The 12946-nt window shown below is 43.3% G+C and overlaps 1 protein-coding gene across 1 annotated transcript in view; it reads left to right on the forward strand.

Annotated features, from left to right (window-relative positions):
- The window catches only part of GRK5 (G protein-coupled receptor kinase 5), a 154571-nt gene that overhangs the window by 46828 nt on the left and 94797 nt on the right, over positions 1 to 12946 (forward strand). The gene's annotated exons all lie outside the window — the stretch shown is intronic.

Raw genomic sequence — 12946 nt, forward strand, 5'->3', positions numbered from 1 at the left:
TTTTTTTTTTTTATTTTTTTCTTTTTTTTTTGAGTGCGTGTGAGCGAATTGCCATAAATTTCTCCTATTCAGTTGTCTTAATGTGTCAGCTCCTGAAGAGGATGAACAGGACTGTGATTTCAAATGGAAAATCCTTGGTGTTTTATTCTTCAGAGATGGCTGCATGCCTGTTTTAGTCCATTCCTTGAGGCATTTCCCTGAAACGAGGGAAGAGAAGAGCAAGAGGCTCCAAGCCCCTGTTCCTAGGGTTGCTTTCAAGAGTAGGAAGGATGTGGAGGGGTAGCAGTCCAGTTTGGAACAGGTCAGAGATAGAAGGTGTCATCAGAGGCTGACAGTCAACAAGAGGTGAGAAGAGGACAAAACTGGAAAATAAAATAAGTAGTTAATGGGCAGAGATGGGCATTAGAGATGGGCAGAAGACAGAAAGACAAGAAATGTCAGGGTGAAAGTGAGGGGAAACACCTGGTCTGACTTGCTCTTAATTTTTCAATGTTCTTTCCATCGTCATGTTTTTATTGAATCTGTTTGAAATGCAGTCAGCTCTGGACAACAGTGCATTTACAGCCCTTGATTGTTCCTGGCAACTTTTAATGTTTTCTCAGTAATACCACCCCATTTTGAAAAATGGGCCTTCCTCAGAAAGCAATTGTGTTGGTGAGTGGGAAAACTGTGACCCCCTGAAGCCACAGGGGATGAAATCCTAACCCTTGCTGAAGGCGAAGTCAGCATCCCCAGTGACAGCAACGGGTTCAGGATGTCATGGGGAGTGCTTTTGGCTGCTGTGCTGGGCTGGAAACTCTTTGGGGATGGGATCTGTGTTCATGTGTTGCCTCGTACAACGAGGTCCTGAATTTGTCAGCCTCCAGGCATTGCAGAAAAGCAAATGCTAAGCTGTCCTGTGAGCAGTGCAAGTGATTAAACATTGGTGCCATTGGATGTCTGGTAAAGGGCAAGTGTCAGGATTTTCTCAGCAGATCTTTCTGCTTTCTCCAGCTGCTTGTTCTCTCAGCAGTAGGAAGGTGCTGTGCAACCCCCTGGACAAGTGACCAGCCATGTGGAGTTGGTGGAGAGGATCCTCACCTGTGTCTGTTCTCTCTCCAGAGCTGGGCAGCTTAAAACAAACTTAAGAATGCTTTTCCTGCTAGCATCAAGCAGCCTTAGTTCTCTTATGTCCTCTGACAATATCAAATGGAAAACTTTTCAAGAAGAATGGGTCTGCTTTTATTTTGGTTTTCTTTTTCCTAATAAAAAGCTGGGCATTTAAACTGCCTGTGATAATTTCTTTTCCCAGTTGCACATGTGGAGTGTCTCAACAGGACTGTAAAAGTCATGCTAATTTATGTGAGGGCAAAATTAATATTTAAGCTGGAAAAGCTTTTGCTATTTTTTATTTGCAAAATGCTTTTATGTCTTTAAGTAGAGGGCACTGCTGAAAAGCCAAGGGTTGTGTTGGCTTTATTATTTTTATTTATGTACTTTAAAAGCAACTCAGAAATATTTCAGTTGATATCTGAAGCCAAGGCAGCAAAGTGCAAATGGCTTTATCATCTACTAACGTGGAAAACGTGAAACAAAATAGATGCACCTTCTACCAGGCTTTTTTTCCCCCATCTTTGTTTTTCTGCTTCTGGGAGATAAAGATTTTTTTAAAATAATTTAGAACATTGCCTTTTTAGGCATAAAATACAAATAATTTATTTTTACTGTCACTGTAAGCACTCTTCTACATCTCCCACATTATACTCCCATTAAAAACTTCCATACCAGGAAGGCTTGGAAAACAGCACTTACTCCAGAAACACTCTGCACTTACAGTTTTGTGCAGAGGGGACTCCTCAGTTCAGGCCCTTATCCCTCCCTCTCACAAGGGGCTTGTTGGAATTTGTGGCTCCTGATAAAGTCAGTCAGAGTTGTAGGTGCTGGACTTGAGGCTGTTGGGGTTGAGAGCTAGTTCTGCTCTTGAGACAGTAGTCAGGCTTTAGGGAAATCACAGCCTGCATTTCCAGAGGATTAACTATAGAAAAGCATAGAAAATAACTGAAGATCCAAGTAAGACTGAAAGTCTAGCCTTTACCTTGAGAAAAAATCCCAGGTCTTCATACCTGTGGAGGCACTTTATGTTTGCTGGAGACAGATGGGGGTTGTTAAATCCAGTCATTCCATCGAAGGTGGAAAGCTGAGGCAGGACAATCCTGCTTCCACCTGCTGCCCTGACACCCCATGTGTCCTGCTGCTGCTGGGGAGGCTGAGGGTGGCTCTGTGCTGTGCGTGAGATGTGCACAGGCACCCGCAGAGCCCGCGCCACGGAGCCTCCCTGCCTCCTCTTGCTTCTGCATCTTCTTCCCATAAGCACTGTTTTCAGCTGGGGTCCTGATTGTGTTGTCATTTTAAAGAAAGTAGTTTGGAATGTTAACTTCAGCCAGCTGAAATTATTTCCTTTTTGCCCCCTTACTGAGAGGTTTTATAAATATCAAGTTACACAGGAAGCAAATTCTCCTGTTATCAGATTGTTCTGTAGTCACTTTTCTTTTCCTCAAAAGCATAATGGTGAACTTTATCAGTGCTCAGTCATTTGTTTCCTATTAAACACGAGTGATTAAGATGCTGTTTGGCTCAGTGGGAAGAGTTACTGACCTGTTTTGTCTGTAAATGTATCTTCAAATTAGGAGACACCTGAAACTGGTAGGAAGTGGGTATTAATTGGGTTCAAGTTCCACAAGCACAGATTGCAGTTTCCCAGTGGGATGTGGTAAATAGCCATCACCAGGATAATATTAATTACATTATCTCCCAGAATGGTCCCAAGAGGTGCTAAAATAGCACATGTGCCACTTGGGCTTAGATGCTTAGACACGAAGATCAGTGTTTGCTGCCGTGTTGCTCAGCACAGCGTGTTGCATCACTGGGGCAGTTGGATGAGATAAGGAGGCTGGGATTTTCTGGCTAGCTGCTTGGGGTTTTTCTCTTATGAGTTTGAAAATCAGAATATTATCTCAAGCAATAGCTGAATTTCTTTTCTCTGCCCTCACACCTGACAAGGAACGGTAATAGCAAGCCTGAAAAATGGATTTCATAAAACACCTGAACAGCAAGTGTTTCTTGCTGCAGAGAGTGTGACTTCCTTGTAGATCTGTGCAGCTCTAGAGTGACTCCAAGTGCCACACAGGCAGTACACAGACCTCATTTTCCAGAATCACACTCCATGCAATTGGCTTTATGCCCAGTCACTCCTCTGGCATTGCAGTGCTCTGCTCTGTGCCACCAGCATGTTACAGGTTGTGTGGGCTGCACCCTGAGCACTGCCCTTCCCAAAGCTGCAGCTCACAGACTTTTGATTCAAAAGCCCCTCTGTTGATTTTGCTGAGCTGGGAGGACGTGGGCCATGGGGACAGCTGTCTGTCTGGTGCCCATGCGAAGGTCAGACTGTCCTCATGCTGGAAATGCTGAGCCAGATGCCTCCCTTAGCCCTTGAGGACCATGTTAAGTCTTTTTAGCCTTCGAGGACCCAGCAGCCTTCCTCCTGTGGGTAATGGTTAGGGACAGAAGCAAGGAGCAAACAAATCTACTGTTCAGTGATGTCTTGTCATGAACTTCTCCGTTGGTAATTGAAGTTCAGCAAGTTGGATTCATGTGGGATGGAAGCCTGGCACTGGAGATGAATTAACTCTGACCTGATAATCAGACTCTTCTGTCAGGGCTAGGAAAACATGGACCTGGTGGTTTGTTAGGGACATGCTGGCAGACACTTAAAGACAGTGATGCTAAAGGCACCGTTATAATTAGCTCAGGCAGAGACTGAACACATGGATTGACTTGAAACCCAGTGTGGCTGTTCCGTGGTTGTCATGACCCCTGTAGAAAACACTGCTGAAAGAATACTTAGACTTTAGTCACCTCATTCAGTGTTACACATCCTTGCTAACGGTGTTAGATATTACCACTGTTAATTAAAGGTATCAGCATGTCCCATAATGAGGGGGATTACTTGCCACGTAAGAAGTCATGTTATGGTTTTCAAAAACTGACTGATAAGTTGAAACTGTGTTTTTTAATACTCAAAAAGTGCTTGTTCCTTGTTTGTGAAGCTTAAATTAAACACCAGAGGGGTTCACATATATTCAGATGAAGGGGAAAGATGTGCCCTAAAGTCTCTTTCACAACAGCTCAAAACTAGCATAACCACCTTAAAACAAAGGGAAGCTTTCATCCTTGTTCTTACAGCTACACATGAAGATCTGAATAGAAATAAGATTAAGCAACAGGAAGAAAATAAACAAGTAGATCTCATTCTTCCCTGTGGAAGTTGTTTCAATAAAAAAGTATTAGCCAGCTTCAGAAAATGTCACTAACTGGGTGAAAGTGGTCCCCATGTATTTCCCAGTTTCCTTACTCCTCCCATGATGACAATTTCCACTAAGAGATGCATTGTTGAACCAGGGTTGTGCAGGACACTGAAAGAGGGAAATTTTCTGGAGAGTGAAGATGTACAGAATTTGTTTTGCATTTTGTAATATATTCTGGTAATTTTATTTATTCCTGTTGCTCTCTATTTTTTTTCAAAATGAGAGGAAACAAGCACAGGCTGATTTTTATGGTGCAATTCCCACTCCTCCAAATTTTTTTTTTATTATTATTATTTTTTATGCTTGCATATTCAAAGCTCTAGATCTGACTTTTTTATTAAATACAAGCAAACAATCTTTCTTTCCAATGTGAGCAGGGTAATCTGTGTCTGCTTGACTGGGCCCAGAAGGTTCTGGTTTGTGCTGGAGTCAGCAGCAGTTTCCTACAGTGATTTCGTTTGACCTGCACTGCTCTGACGGGCTGGGGCTGGCAACAATCTCAGCCTCAGCCATCAAAACATTCCTTTGTAGCCAAGTGTCCTTCTGCTTTCTCTGAAATATCTGGTGTCAGTTTTAACAAGAGGGGAAGCAGACGTTCGTCACCATTAATTCACTGGACAATTAAGCCGCTGATCTCTGACCTCCTGCCATTATTGGCTTTCAGAGCCAGGGTAAAGACCCCACAGATATCTGTTCTCTGTCATTCCCTGAGAGCTCTCCTAGTATTTTATTTACTCAAAGGCTTAGCTCTTGCCCACCACCAGCCAAATGTATATGCTTTGTAATAAAAATTGCTAAGAAGCTGTCCCAGGCAGTGACATTTATCTCTGAGTGACGATAGCAGCAAGCAAAGGGAACAGCTGGCTATCAGGAAGGCATGTGAGTGGGAATCATGCATTTATTTAGATTTAGGTACATATTAGAAGTGTCTATCCCTGGCTGCAGCTGCTTTTGGTGCTTTGGGCTACCTTGGGCATCCAGACCAGAGGCAGGGGCTTTCCACTGGGAGGTGTGGGTGGTGTGGGATTGTTGCATGGTGCTGTTTGTTCTTCTTGCTTCATCTTCCAGGCTGTGACAGTACTTGGTTTTTGCTCTCTCCTCGAGTCCCTGGTGGTAGCATCTTTGCTGCCACACTGCTCTCAGGGGGCTAATGGCCCAAATCAATACCTTGTTTCAGTTCTGGACCCAGGGCTGCAGTGAGAGGCAGTGGAAGTGCAGGACTGTGTGAGCCATGAGGAAATAGTTAATCCATCCTGGCACTGAGCTCTGTTTTGTGTTTATTAAGACGGCCGGGTGGGTGGGAGAGGCAGCCGAGCTGGGCCAGCTGCTTGCATCATCTGACGCTCACACCATGCAACCTTCAAGCCTCATTTTTCAGTCACTGCTTTTGAAGCACTTCATTAGCTAATCAGAGGAACCCTCTGCCTTTGCTCTGCAAGTTTCCTTGTTCTTTGTCTTCTACCTCCTAAATTTTATTTTTTTTTTTTAGTTCTGCTTTTTGTCCTTCAACTGGTAGCTATAGTAACCCCTGTGAATGAGTGACTGTAGTACACTTGTACAGCCCACTCCCCTCAGGAAAGCTGTGCCAGGCTGTCACACACCTGCAATGCCTTGGCACCCCCTCTTTCAGGGGTTTCTCCAAACAGCAGGGACAGTCTCAGCTTGGGAGCCAGCTCCATCCTGCTCGCTATTTGCAGCTGCAGCCCACAGTACATTGTGGCAGAAGGAATGAGTCACTGGCAGAGCAATCTGTTGCATCAGATAATCACAGATTACCTCCATTAACCCAAATCCCTTCTGTAACCTTTTACAACAACGATCCCAAAAGCTGACGCATACAATACTGTTACCATCGCGTCTTGGGCTGTCAATGATTTTTAAAGAGGATGTTTTCTGTGCTTTCAGGGGTGATCTAGCAGGTTGTGCCAGCAGGATCCACAGGAAGCAGCTGTTGGTACCTTGTTGCTGGATGAGATGATGGGGCCAAAGCCAGGCTTTGTGGCTAAGTAAGGGGGAAGTCTCCCTTAAAGCTGGCCATGTCCTTTTGCATCAGTCCTGTGCACCCTCTCACAGCTTTTCCCTGGTATCCACACAGAATCTCCTTCCTCCAAACCAATGTTGGTGCCCACACCTTTTCCCCTGTGCCAGTCAGTCACTGCAACTGGCAAATACTTGTTGTGACCAGGCATTTCAGGGGGGGTTTCATCCCCTCTCCACGTTGCCCCTGTGACATGTTTGAAGGCTCCTCATATCTCTAGGGTTTAATTTATGTTTTATGCATATCTGTGAGAAATTGGTGTGTTATTTGACCACGGAGAGCAAGGAAGATGGCAGTTATCTGCTTTTGTGGTGAAGAAGGATGTATCTGATCCTGATCCCAAACAGAAAATGACCCAGTCTGAGACATGCTATGATGCTGTACTTTTCTTCCTGGCTGACTCTGGAAGCAAAAGGTGTCACAGAAGGGAAATTCCCCTAAAACAATTCTGGCAGTATAGCCCATACACATATACTAAGGAGGTTCCCAACCTAATTTTCACCATATTTAACATATGGATTTCTGAGTTCTTGTCAGAACATCTCAAAGCTTTACCAGTTCTACCAGTTTGGTGGAACTAATAAATCAACCAGGCCTAATAAAACAGCCTGTCTCAAGCCATTAATTTTTCATGATGTTTACAAAAATTCTTTGCTTTAGTCTTGTTGGTGAGTTTATTTAGGTGAGGATAAAGAGCCAGAATAGAACATAATTTTCAGAGCTTGGCTACAGACTGCTGATAGGAACACTTGAATTCTCACCTCCCCTCCAGCTGGATCTCCTCCCCACAGTTCAGAAATACTCCTTATAAGACTCAAATGTCAGGAACACAGAGGCTAAGTTATTTTTTTAGATACTGCAGAACTATTTGCAGGAGAAAAAGCCCACACAGCTCTTTGACAGGGACAGACAGAACCCACATCATTTCCTGCTCAGGGCTGGGTTTTTGCATGTTCTCCCTCTGGAACTGGCATTATATTTTTCAGGAGAGCTGAGCCCCATGTATTTGCTTTTACCAGGGCCAGGTTTCCTTGCAATCCTCCTGCCTGTCTTGTGCTGCACATTGTGCTATTGTGTTGCTAAACATCAGAACTGTACAGTATGGATCAGCAAAGCAGCAGAGCTTTTTAGGTTCCTAGTCACTTATCTCAGTGTTTAACTAGGATCCAGGAGTCCCTGTAAGGTATTTTGGGTTTAGGGGCCAGCCCTGGGAACATTTGGGCTGTTGGAGGAGCACAGCTGTATCCAGGAGCACTACACATCCTCCTGGGCAGTCTGTGTGGGCACTCCATGGACTGTGTGTGGGTGATGAGCTCATAGACTCATAGAATATCCTGAATTACAAGGAACCCACAAAGATCATCACCCTAACCATGCACAGGGCCACCCCAAGTTGCATTTGCAGGGTTGGGTTTGGAGGCATCAGTTGGTACCTTGCATGCATGCATGCTAAACAGGGTACTAAATATATAGAGCAGGTCATAAGTTTAAAAGCCATTGCTTAAAGAGGAGTTCCTTCCTGGAAAGATGTTATCAAGCCCTATTCAAGCAGGATTTCTGGAGCAGGGATTTGCATTCTTCCTTTGGAAGAATGGGAAGCAGGTCTCATACAGTCAGTGTAACTCACAGCTGTGCAAATTAGCTCAAGGGAATTGGTAAGAAATGTGGGAATTTAGAGTCACTCAAACATTCAACTATGGGGAGGCCATGTTCCTTGTTTAATTCTTGTGTACTTCAAAGCATGTGACAGTTGAGAACAGTTCTGACAAAAGAATCTTCCTTTCGAAGAATGAAGTTTTGTCAAAAATTAAAGGGTTTGCAGGAAAGTGTCTGCTTGAAAGAAAAGATGATTTGCTTTTTCTACCTTCTTGTTGACAATATAGAAACATCATTTTAGCAAAGTAAAGAATGTCAATTTACCATACCCATTTTGTTCCAGTGATATCTTAGTACTCTGTTTGATATGTTCTATGATAATGTTTTGACGTTAGAGAACTGAGATGACTCAAATGTTACCACAGTGAAATGGTTTAATGTCTTTGCATCAGAATTTTGTAGAACTTTGAAATACAGTCTCAGGTCCAGTTTGAAGAAAAGTTCCACTGTGAGATTTAATATTTTTAGCAGATGATAACCTAAAATCTCAACAACTCTGTTCAGAAGCTTGGTCTCCCACAGTAATCGTTGATACAGATGTGCTACATTTTTTTCTGTTATCCACACTGTTGATGAAGAAGATCTCTCACTAGTCCCCAGACAGTTCCCCAATATGTTAAATCAGCCAGTACATGGTAGTGTATTCTAAACCCAACAAAAATGCCTGAGTTTGTGCCAGTAGCCTTGTTTATTTTGAGGTCAAGAATAGGAAATTGAAATTTTGGGCTCTTCTTAATTTTACTGTTTTAGATTATAGCTGGCTTTATTTTTGTAAGATTTACTGTTTGTTTTTTAGCAGATTGCAAACCTTCCATAGACTTTGTATCTTTTGGATTATTTTTGTTTGTGGAATAAAAGTCAACAATCTGTTTTTGCTTATTGATCAGCTGCAGATAAACACAATGCAGTTAAATACAATGTATAAAAGAGAGAGACATCATGATAGACAAACTATAGGTGTTTATGTTGGGGGAAATTAAACTGCATCCAGGGAAATTTGTGACCAAACAAATTTACTGTTAGCATAGCAGTGAAATGTAAACCCAGTGTATGTGAACTGACCCACAAAACCCAAAGAAAACTTTTTCAAAGAATCTCAAAGATGCATCAAAAATATCCAGTGGAAGACATAGGCAGAGTTGTGTGGAGAATGCCACAAACTGGGATGCCTACTTAAGACTTACAGAAGAAATTAAAGGCCTGATTTTTAAGTTTAGTTAAGTCCTTTCAATGTGCTCTGACCAGGCACGAAGGTATCTTGTGTAAAGACTCCTTTATATTCCTAATGGCCTTGACATATGATGGTTAAGCCCTGAGGATCAGTCTTCAAAGATGAATCCCTTAGCTTTCTCTGTCCCTTCAGGGCAGTGGATGTTACTAAAGCATATATTAACATTATTATTCACATGAAAAACATGTTGTTAAAGTCATGTTTCAGCCACTTATCAGTATTTGCAGTATTACCTGACCTCTTCTTGGAATCATAGGTAGATACTCCTGCAGTAAGTGTTTATCAACACTGAATTCTGTAAGCCAAGGTTAATAGTACTTTGGATGGCAGTTGTATACAAAATATTTTGCCCTCTGGTCCTCTGGTAACCAGATTGCAAAGCCAGCCTGACTCTGCTTGTGCTTTTGCTTGTGAAATTCCCATCAGTGTGGTTCTGGAGAACATGAAACACATGTCTGCTCTTCAATCCCCCAAAAAAGCAGTGAGGTGTTTTACACAGTGGTTGTCAGGCTTAGGTATTTGTAGCATCCTTATGAGCAGATGTGCTGTGGCAGCCTGGGAGATGTGCACAAAACCCTTATCGTGGTCTGTGATTCTTCAGAACCGCGCTCATCCCAAAAGGCCGCGGGAGATAAGGACAGATTAGTGTCGATAAGAGGAGCTGCGTAACATGATTCTCTTCTGAGGACTTGTAGTAGACTTTCTGTTATATCTGAGAGAAGAGACCCTCTAGAGATTGGTTTCCAGAGGCACTGCACCCCAGGGCTGGGTGGACACCTGCCTGCTTTTGGAAATCCAGCCCTCATACTCTTCACATTTTCCTTGGGCTGACAGGAGGATTCATAAAGGGGTTCCTAACATTCTTGTAAGTGCTTGTTTTAAGCACAGGTTAATCAGCAGTATCAGCTCTTTATGGAATAAAACAGGGTTCCTGGGGATTTTTCTGCTTTCCCAGAGGAGAGAGGCAGGACGAAGGGCAGAGAGCAAGCAATCTTTCATTCCTTAAAAACAGGCTGGTTTTATTTGCTAGTACAGCTGAGTGTAGGTGGAACTAATAGGAAAGAAGAATAGGGAACCTGGGAGAACTTGCACATGAAACAGGTCTAATAAGGGTGAAACTGTTTGCCTTAGAGGCTGGATGTATTAGACATGAAAAATTCCTAGGGGAAAGTGATGGGCTGGTAAGTTTTATTCATGCTCTCTCATTAGGACAAGGCGCTCTAGGAAAACAAGATTAAAATTAGTATTCTTTTCCTTCACAAATACACAGTTAATCTTTGGTATTCACACCCACATGAGACATGAGGGCATTCAGCAGTGCAGGGCGTTTACCAGGATCATAAGAACAGCCCGATTCTAAGTAGCACAGATGCTAAAAAAGGAGAAGAAATTGTTTGAAAGCCATACACCTTAATGTTTTGTTAGCCATCTCTAATTAACAAAGTTAATGGAACAAAGTTAATGCTTTTCAAATACTTCAGAAACAGCTTTCCAAGATCTTCCTCTGAAGCTGCCTGCAGTACATCCCGTACTGGCCAGACTTTACTGTAATGTGGCAATTCCATGAATAACAGATAGCTTCAGACACCTCCGTGGGACAGAGTAGAGAAAGGGTGTCAAGAGGAAGAAGAGAAGCAGCATAAACATCTTGTGAGTGGGAACAGGACACTCACCATGACTTTTTTGACTTTTAACATTTTTGGAGTTTGTTTCACTGCTTTCACTATGTAATCAAAGCCTTGCATTTGGAGGCTGCAGAGCTCTCTGCTGTTGTTGGGAAGGCCTTGGGTGACAGCCCAGGTACTGTTGTGAAGTGGAAGGTGGAAGCTGTAGTCATTCCCCAGTGATCTGTGGATTAACTAGATTACAGTTAATACAGCTGGATGAAATATTTGGCTGTCTTGGATTAGCCAGGCCTGGCAGCATGGGATGTGCTGCTGTCTTATCAGCTTGAGCAAGAACAGAGCAAAGGTAGGAAGCCAGATTATCCATCCTTAAAATCCACCTTGCATGGTGGCATGAGGCACAGATGGAATATGCTACAGGCGTGGCGCTGGAATAAATTCATCCAACAATGCTTTACTTTGTGTCATGAATAATCTTCAATCATCTGAGCAGGAGCATGGTTTGATGCTGTCTTTAGCAGAATTAACAGCCTGAAAGTCTGGGCCTCTTCAGCTTCATCTTCAGCTCTGTCCTCTGTCTCTGATTTCTCATTTAATTTTGGACAAGCCACTTAATATCTCACTGGCTTAATAATATGCAGGTGTTTTCCTGTCTCCTTTTGGTGTTAGGAGAGTAAGTATTTACTGAATAGCAGAGGGGGGGAAAAAAAAGGCACTTTAGGCTAAGGGCAGCTCCTGCTGGCAAATGTTTTACAAGTGTGCCTCTGGTTATGTCTCTGTCCTCACAGGCAGAGATCAGAGCTAGATTTGCCATGCAGCATCACAAGATGATGTGAAAAACACCATGTATTTTTCAGTAGGTGAGATGTAGAACAAATGCTTTTGTCACCTGCAGAACTGGTTGACATGTTAGAGAATTAGCTTCAACCCTGAGTTTGCAAATGCTGAGTGTTGAGTGCAGGCAAGGAAGCGGGGCTGAGCTTTTGTGCTGCTGCTGGCAGCTCACCTTTTGTTGTCAGCAGCAAAGCAAAATTTTAAATCAGTCAGACCCTCCAACACCACAGGATGGAACTCACATTTAAAACATGGCACGTCTGTAATCCCTGCCCTGAGCAGCTGCCTTGAAGAACGCACATCCTCCTGTGCAGAATAGCCGGTGCAAAGGCAACAATCAAGGCAACGTGTGAAAAGCTTCCCTCTGCAACCTGCACCGTGACCTATTGAGAGAAACCTCCCCTTTTAGCTTTTAGCTCTGCTAGACAATTTACTGTGTCTCAGCTGTCTCACTGCATTATGTCCTTCAAACCCCCCCAGAATTAACGTTTGGAGCCAGCAAACACTGCTGGCTCCACAAGAAAAGCTGAGAGCGGAAAGGTCAGGTCGATTAAAGCACTTGATCAGAATCTTTAACATAAAGACGTCACAAGCAAAGCAGTAACGCTACTTCACGCTCAGCTAAGAGCAAATGATTCATCAGGCAAGGCTGCTTATTTTTGGAGGATAGCCACAAAAGAGAAGAGAACATGCTGGCTGTATCGATCACGGTTTTAACGGGGGACCGCAGAGCCCTTCTCTAGTTTTGATGGAAATTTAATGTCAGAAATACATCATCCAGTGTAAATACATCAATACATATTTTACATTGAATGGATTTTAAAGATGTTCTGGCCTAGCTTAGCAGAATCATATCACCTCTTCACAAATCTCAGAGCAGTCATTTAAAGCAGAGGGTTATTTTGCAATATTCTGTGTTTGACGCTGCTAAAGATGGAGCCTTTTGGGGAGGACTTCTGTAAAGGTGTCTGGAGATGCAGGTGTGCTCTGGAATCTCTAGAGCTTGTGCCTACAGAGTAGACCTACAGTGGGTGAAGATGCACCAGTGTTGAGCAGATTCAGCCTAAAGGATGGCTTCATCTGGCTGACCCCCACTGCCTCCTGTGTCCAGAAGTGTTTGGAAATACTGTGGGAACAGGCACTGCTGCTCAGGCAGCTGCACATCCCTTGATCAGAGAGCTCCTGCTTGCCCCAAGCAGCCTCTCTGTCTGACCCTCGG

The sequence above is a fragment of the Pseudopodoces humilis genome, chromosome 9 (genome assembly GCF_049639895.1).
Source record: "Pseudopodoces humilis isolate 2021_Gansu_Grassland_sample_001 chromosome 9, ASM4963989v1, whole genome shotgun sequence".
Taxonomy (NCBI): Eukaryota; Metazoa; Chordata; class Aves; order Passeriformes; family Paridae; genus Pseudopodoces; species Pseudopodoces humilis.